Raw genomic sequence first — 7,641 nt, 5'->3', positions numbered from 1 at the left:
TGGACCTACAGGGCAACCAGGCATGACCTCCCAGCCTCCTAGTGTTGGTAGTGGTTGTCCCTTTGCTGATCCATATATTTATCCGCTTATCCATCCTGCCTATCTATTTATCCGCTTATCCATCTTGCCTATCTATTTGGCCACTGACTTGTTTGTTGTCTAGCTTTATGTTGGTGTCTGACCTCCCAGCCTCCTAGTGTTGGTGGTCTGACTTACCTTCTATCTGACTTTAAGGTGGCGAGCCACCCTTTAGAAGTAAATTCAGATAGAAGGTAAGTCAGACCACCAACACTAGGAGGCTGGGAGGTCAGACACCAACATAAAGCTGGACAACAAACAAGTCAGTGGCCAGATAGATAGGAAAGATGGATAAGTAGATAAATAGATAGGCAGGATGGATAAGCGGATAAATAGATGGATCAGCAAACGGGAAATCACTACCAACACTAGGAGGCTGGGATGTTAGGTTAGGTGGATGTTAGGGAGCCAGGGGACTGCCTTTCCTCACTAGAATGGTACCACCCGATTGTCCAGTGAGTGGGTCTTAGGGGGCAGACATGACTCTCAACCTCACTGCTGAGGCTGTCCATCATTAGGCATAGGATTAAAGGATACCAATAGATTCACTGATGATGTTAGGGAGCCAAGGTGATTATCTGCTTGCCTCAATCGAATGGTACCACTAGTTGTTACAGACTAGTGGACCTGAGGGGCAAAGATGACTCTCAACCTCACTGCTGCATTATAGGCTATCCATCATTTGGTTAGGGAGCAAGGCAGGTTACTGGAGCAACAGGTTACCACTAGATGTAGTGGGCCTACAGGGCTACCAGGCATGACCTCCTAGCCTCTTTGTGTTGGTAGTGGTTGTCCCTTTGTTGATCCATCTATTTATCCTCTTATCCATCCTACCTATCTATTTATCCACTTATCCATCCTCCCTATCTATCTGGCAACTGACTTGTTTGTTGTCTAGCTTTATGTTGGTGTCTGACCTCCCAGTCTCCTAGTGTTGGTGGTCTGACTTACCTTCTATCTGACTTTACTTCTATCTTACTTTACTTCTAAAGGGTGGCTCACCACCTTATATACTTTTTTAAGCTGCCTTGCTCCCTAACCAAATGATGGACAACCTCTAATGTAGCAGTGAGGTTGAGAGTCATGTCTGCCCCTCAGGTTACCATTGGCTATAGTGGGCCTACAAGGCTAACAGGCATGACCTCCCAGCCTCCTAGTGTTGGTAGTGGTTTTCCCTTTGTTGATCCATCTATTTATCCGCTTATCCATCCTGCCTATCTATTTATCCGCTTATCCATCCTTCCTATCTATTTGGTCACTGACTTGTTTGTTGTCTAGCTTTATGTTGGTGTCTGACCTCCCAGCCTCCTAGTGTTGGTGGTCTGACTTACCTTCTATCCGACTTTACTTCTAAAGGGTGGCTCGCCACCTTATATACTTTTTTAAGATGCCTTGCTCCCTAACCAAATGATGGATAGCCTCTAATGTAGCAGTGAGGTTGAGAGTCATGTCTGCCCCTCAGGTTACCACTGGCTATAGTGGGCCTACAGGGCTACCAGGTATGACCTCCTAGCCTCCTAGTGTTGGTAGTGGTTTTCCCTTTGCTGATCCATTTACTTATCCGCTTATCCATCCTGCCTATCTATCTGGCCACTGACTTGTTTGTTGTCTAGTTTTATGTTGGTGTCTGACCTTCCAACCTCCTAGTGTTGGTGGTCTGACTTACCTTCTATCTGACTTTACTTCTAAAGGGTGGATCACCACCTTATATACTTGATATAATCATCATTCCTATATACATACTTCTCGGATCCTAGTCAGTTGCTTACGAATAGAACCAACACTCACCCATCATGTTAGATCATTAGCCTAACCCTAGCCCTAACCAATTATGGGATCACCAGGGCCAAATGACAATGAAACTAGACCGTCTCCTCCCGTTAAAGGTTCATGGGTAGAGCGTTTGTAAAAGGGTAGGTAATTTGGAGAAACGGACTAGACATAATGTACTAAATGTTACAGCACTTAGCAGAGCATAATCCCATGAGTATCGAGCACCTTTGTTTGCAAGCATTCTGTTGTGTATGTCACATGGAGGACATCTTATCCTCTCTTGGTAGGAATGAAGGGTAACACCGCTTACTGTTTCCACCACGCTTTCATAATCGGGCCCCCCACCCCACAGCTTTCTCGATACCATACTGGGAGGCTGCTTACTGAAATAACATCACTTACTGCTGCTTCATGCCTTCTTGAGTAGACAACATACCACACAACTAACTTACTTTATACTGGAGAATCACCTTGGCTACCAGCCCATATATTGGTTGTGACTTCCATATATGGGATGTCCCATCTCTCTAGGATACCATCATAGGTTAGGCGGATGTTAGGGACCCAGGGGACTGCCTTGCCTCACTATAATGGTACAACCCGATTGTCCGACGAGTGGGCTTGAGGGGGTAGAAATGACTCTCAACCTCACTGCTGAGGTTGTCTATCATTAGGCGTAGGATTAACGGATAGCAACAAATTCACAGACGACGTTAGGGATCCAAGGTGATTCTCTACTTGCATCAATCGAATGGTACCACCAGTTGTTACGAGCTAGTGGACTTGAGGGGCAGACATGACTCTCAACCTCACTGCTGCATTAGAGGTTGTCCATCATTTGGTTAGGGAGCAAGGAAGCTTACTGGGGCAACAGGTTACCACTGGTTGTAGTAGGCCTACAGGGTTACCTGGCATGACCTCCCAGCCTCCTAGTGTTGGTAGTGGTTATCCCTTTGTTGATCCATCTATTTATCCGCTTATCCATCCTGCCTATCTATTTATCCGCTTATCCATCCTGCCTATCTATCTGGCCACTGACTTGTTTGTTGTCTAGCTTTATGTTGGTGTCTGACCTCCCAACCTCCTAGTGTTATGTTGGTGTCTGACCTCCCAGCCTCCTAGTGTTGGTGGTCTGACTTACCTTCTATCTGACTTTACTTCTATCTGACCTTACTTCTAAAGGGTGGCTCGCCACCTTATATACTTTTTTACATTAATTATTATGTATTTTGGATATTAAAATTACTTAGAATATAATCAATATCAGTATTATATATTAATTTTATATTTTATACTTTTTTTTTTTTCTAGGTTAAGACTAAACTAAGTACCCACGGGGAATTGAACCAGTGACCTATCGCAAGGAGTGCCTTAACAGCGCACCCATTCACCATCAATCCAAAGCCCCGTGGGCTAATTTTATATTTTATACTTAACTTATATCTAGTTATATATAAAATAAAGTTCCTTTTCACATCTCTTGAGTTAAGATGAATTTGGTTTTTTTTATAAATTTCATAGAGAATTAGATATGTTCTTTTTATTAATCATGTTAATGTTGGTGGGAGGGAAAGTTTGTTTTAATATATAAATTAAAATTTTTAAAATGAAGAAGGCTAGTAAAAATAAAATGGAGTTTATTATTTTTTAATGAGGTTTGTTTTTAATAAATAAAATTAAGTAATTTAAATATTATTTTTATATTTAATTATAATGGAAATAGTAGTACTAAAATTATTATAATTTTATTTATTTTTTTAAGTGGAGGATTTGTTGGATTATGAAACTATGAAAAGTTATTCTTATATTAGGTTTGTTTTTAATAAATAAAATTAAGTGATTTAAATTTTATTTTTATATTTAATTATAATGGAAATAGTAGTACTAAAATTATTATAATTTTATTTATTTTTTTAAGTGGAAGATTTGTTGGATTATGAAACTACGAAAAGTTATTCTTATATTATTAAGAGTAGAAGGAATTGTGCATCCTCAACATGTGACAATTTTTTCAAATTTTCTTATTATAAAGTGTTGTTGGGTTCATTTAGCAATTGTCCTAATTTTGACAATATTCATTTTACTTATTAAAATCAAGTTATCATAACAATCATTTTGATCATTAAGTTAAGATTTATAAAATTTAAATATAGTATTTAACATCTTTTTATCTGTAATTCTACTTTCATTTTAAATGATATTTTTAACCCCTTTTTTTTATTTGTAATTTTATTATTTTGTTTTATAGTTCAAAAACTAAGTCAGGCCTCAAAATATGTGTTAGGTTTATGGTGACTACTCTTCATACTATAAGTAATAATAAGAAGTCCATATTTTTTCATCTTGAGCACTTTGTACTTATATATTCCAAAAATTCAAACATGCATTTATATTCTATGGATATGAAAACAAAATTTTGTTAAGGTAGGAGTTTAAATAACTTATGTTAACATATTAAATCACTTATAATATAATTAATCATAATATTATATATTAATTTTATATTTTATATTTAAATTATGTCTTATATATATAATAAAGGTGTTTCTTCCTTCTCTTTAGCTAGATAAATACGGCTTCCCCTTCTCTGAATTTTCATAGAGATTTGTATAAGTTTCTTTTATTAGTCATGTTAATGTTGGTGGGATGGAAAATTTGTTTTAATTTATAAATTAATATTTTTGAAATGAATAAGGTAGGTAAAAATAAGATGATTGAGACATTTGTTAAGAAAGTGTATTAATGAGGTTTCTTTTTAATAAATAAACTAAAGGGATTTAAATATGTTTTTATATTTAATTATAATGGAAATATTAGTAATAAAATTATCATATTCTTTTTTATTAAGTGGAAGAGTGGTTGGATTATGAAACTATTAAAAGTGATTCTTATATTATTAAGAGTAGGAGTTATTAGGTGTCCTCAACCTCTTTTTATTGTTATTGTGCATCCTCAACCTTTTCAAATTTTCTTATTATAAAATTTTTTTTAGTTAGTTTAGCAATTGTCCTAATTGTGACAATATTCATTTTGTTTATTAATATCAACTTATCATAACAACAATTTTTTTTTGCACAAAAGCAAGAAAACCAGACTCGTGATCCCCTCATCTTGACATTAGCTTCTTTCTAAATTTCTTTAAAGGTGGATGGCCCCTAATTAATGCATTTTTTTATAGACAAATTGAATGTTTTTGTTCATTTCCAATTCAAAACTATGTACATAGTCCAGGATTCAAATGCACCACCACATCTTAAACTTCATCAAAAGTGAGAAACTTGTGTTTGAAGATACTTATTTGACACCAAAATTTTTATAATATGTATATTAGGGTTGAATTCATCAAGAACATAGTAGAGATGTTATTTTGGGCTTGACATTGTAGGTGGAGTGATACAATTTGAATGCATGAACAAGACTGTTCATAAAAAATAATAGATTGGGGTTGCATTAAGAACATAGTAGAGATGTTATTTTGGGCTTGACTTTGTACATGGAGTAAAATAATTTGAATGTATGAATAAAATTTTTCATAGAATATATGCACAAGAGGGGTCTCACAATTTCTTGTTTTAACATAAAGCGAGATATTTAAACTCATGATCTCCTAGTCTTGACATTAGCTACTTTTTAAATTTCTTTAAAGCTAAATGGCCCCTTATTAATGAAACATTATTATAAATTTCCTACGGAAAAGCATGTACACAATCCAACAAGATTCAGATGCACCAACACATCTTATATTTCATCAAAACTGAAAAACTTTTGTTTGAAGAAACTTGTGTTTGAAGATAATTGTTTGACACCAAGAGTTTTACGATGTATAGACTACAGTTTCATTCATCTTTAAGGATATGCATAAATTGAGCCTACTAATAATTTGAGAGTGTAAATGTGAATGAAAGAGAGGTGATGAGTAGAAAAACAAGTACAATGATAACAATCTAACACAACACACTTCCTTTACTTGAATGTTTAACAAATACAATATTCACAATCTCAACTAGTGTAATTATAATAAATGAGAAAGTGTCTTACAATGTGTATGTTGTATGTGTTTGTAAGGGTCTATAACACCTTCACTCTATAATTCATTCTATAATAAATCCTTTAAAATTATGTAGATAAAACCATTAAGATTTATTTTACCGTATCAATTTGATGTCAAAATTGAAATTTGACCCAACCATTATTGATTTCCCTTGGAAATGCATGTTTTGCTTTTGTCATCTTTTAAAATTAATGCTAACATAAAACTAACTATGCATGATCATGAACATCTTGCGAGAATCATTTTTGATAGACACATATAATAAGATAACGCACTTTATATGATATGGTGTTATCATAGTTTCCAAAATTTTAACTCAAAATGATTTATTTTAATCAATACATATTTTTTAAAATTGTTTTAATGTCAAATGTGTATAATAATGATATGGTAGTTGTATTACTTCCAAGATTCATGGTTTCATGTCGCATAGAAGGTGTTTTAAAAATACTTCTCATACATTGGTGATTTACTCAATAGAAGTGCTAGGTTTTAGTTGAACTTCATAGATTTATATTTAAATGTATATGGATCATATCATCGATCCTTTGATAGCGTAAGTGGATATTTTCACTTCCATTAAGATATCTAAGTTTTTTAATTCTTCATTTATATCTTCATGGAAAGATAGAGATCCCAATTATAAAATCTTACTCAATGGAAACAATATTATGATTTCACTTTTACTTCAATTGGGCTACATTTACATCACATAACATATCACGTCACTCTTCATTTATGTTTTTTTTCATATGATATCGACTTACGGCATTTTCTTTGCAACATTTGGTGCAATTTCTAGTAAATATTTATTTTGTAAGAATTTATATATCAGATGGTTAAGCTTAGGTATCCATACGGAAATTATATGTGAAATTTATATTTTGATTATGTTTTAATTGTATTTAATTATGCGGATTATGTTCAGTTTAGATATAATTAGAAAAAAAAAATTGTAGTACAAATCTTAGTCATGGAAATCATTTTAATTAGAAAAAAAGAAAATGAAGCAGATCTTGAGGCCATTTTTAAAGGATCATAATTATTTCAAAACACTATAAAAGAATTTATTATATATACTTCTAGTAACATGCATCCATTGTTTATTAGTTAGGTCAAAATGATTATGATTTGCAACTTTTCAAGATCCATAGAAACATGAGAATGAAGGAATGTACTCATTGAAACCATCCAATATGTTATTTTTATTAAGGATATCGACAATTTATCTTTTAAACCATTTGAAAATGCAGGAAAGAGTGGAATGTTAAAGCATAATCTATAATACATAATTTTAATAACATTGAAAATTATGGCATTTCTTAACATGTTCAAGCATCAAAAATGTTGTTCCCAATATTATTGCTAGAAAGGATATGTCTCATTCAAATTTGGCTTGGATGAGGAAGAGGAAAAGAGACCTATAGGACACTTTCAAAATATTTGTAAAGCATTATCTCATTGATGTAGTTATTTTTAGAATAAAAAAGAAGAAAGTGAAGAGTGAAGAGGGAAACTAAATTTTAGGAAAAGGAATTGAGAATTTGATAATGGTATCATTGAAATGAAAAATAAAAAATAAAAAAATCAATGGTGTAATTCCAAATTTAAGTTTTTTGGTTTTAGAAAGGTTCACTTGGGATGTATATCCAAGAACATAAAAAATAAAAAATTTCACAAAGCTTAATTGTGATATGTTTTGAAAATTGAAAAATTTATTTCCTCACAATGTCTTCAAA

This window comes from Pinus tabuliformis, chromosome 2_2 (assembly GCF_031772625.1).
Source record: "Pinus tabuliformis cultivar Carrire ecotype Pingquan chromosome 2_2, CPIR1, whole genome shotgun sequence".
Classification (NCBI taxonomy): Eukaryota; Viridiplantae; Streptophyta; class Pinopsida; order Pinales; family Pinaceae; genus Pinus; species Pinus tabuliformis.
The sequence above is the reverse complement of the archived record's forward strand: the minus strand, read 5'-3'. Positions refer to the sequence as shown.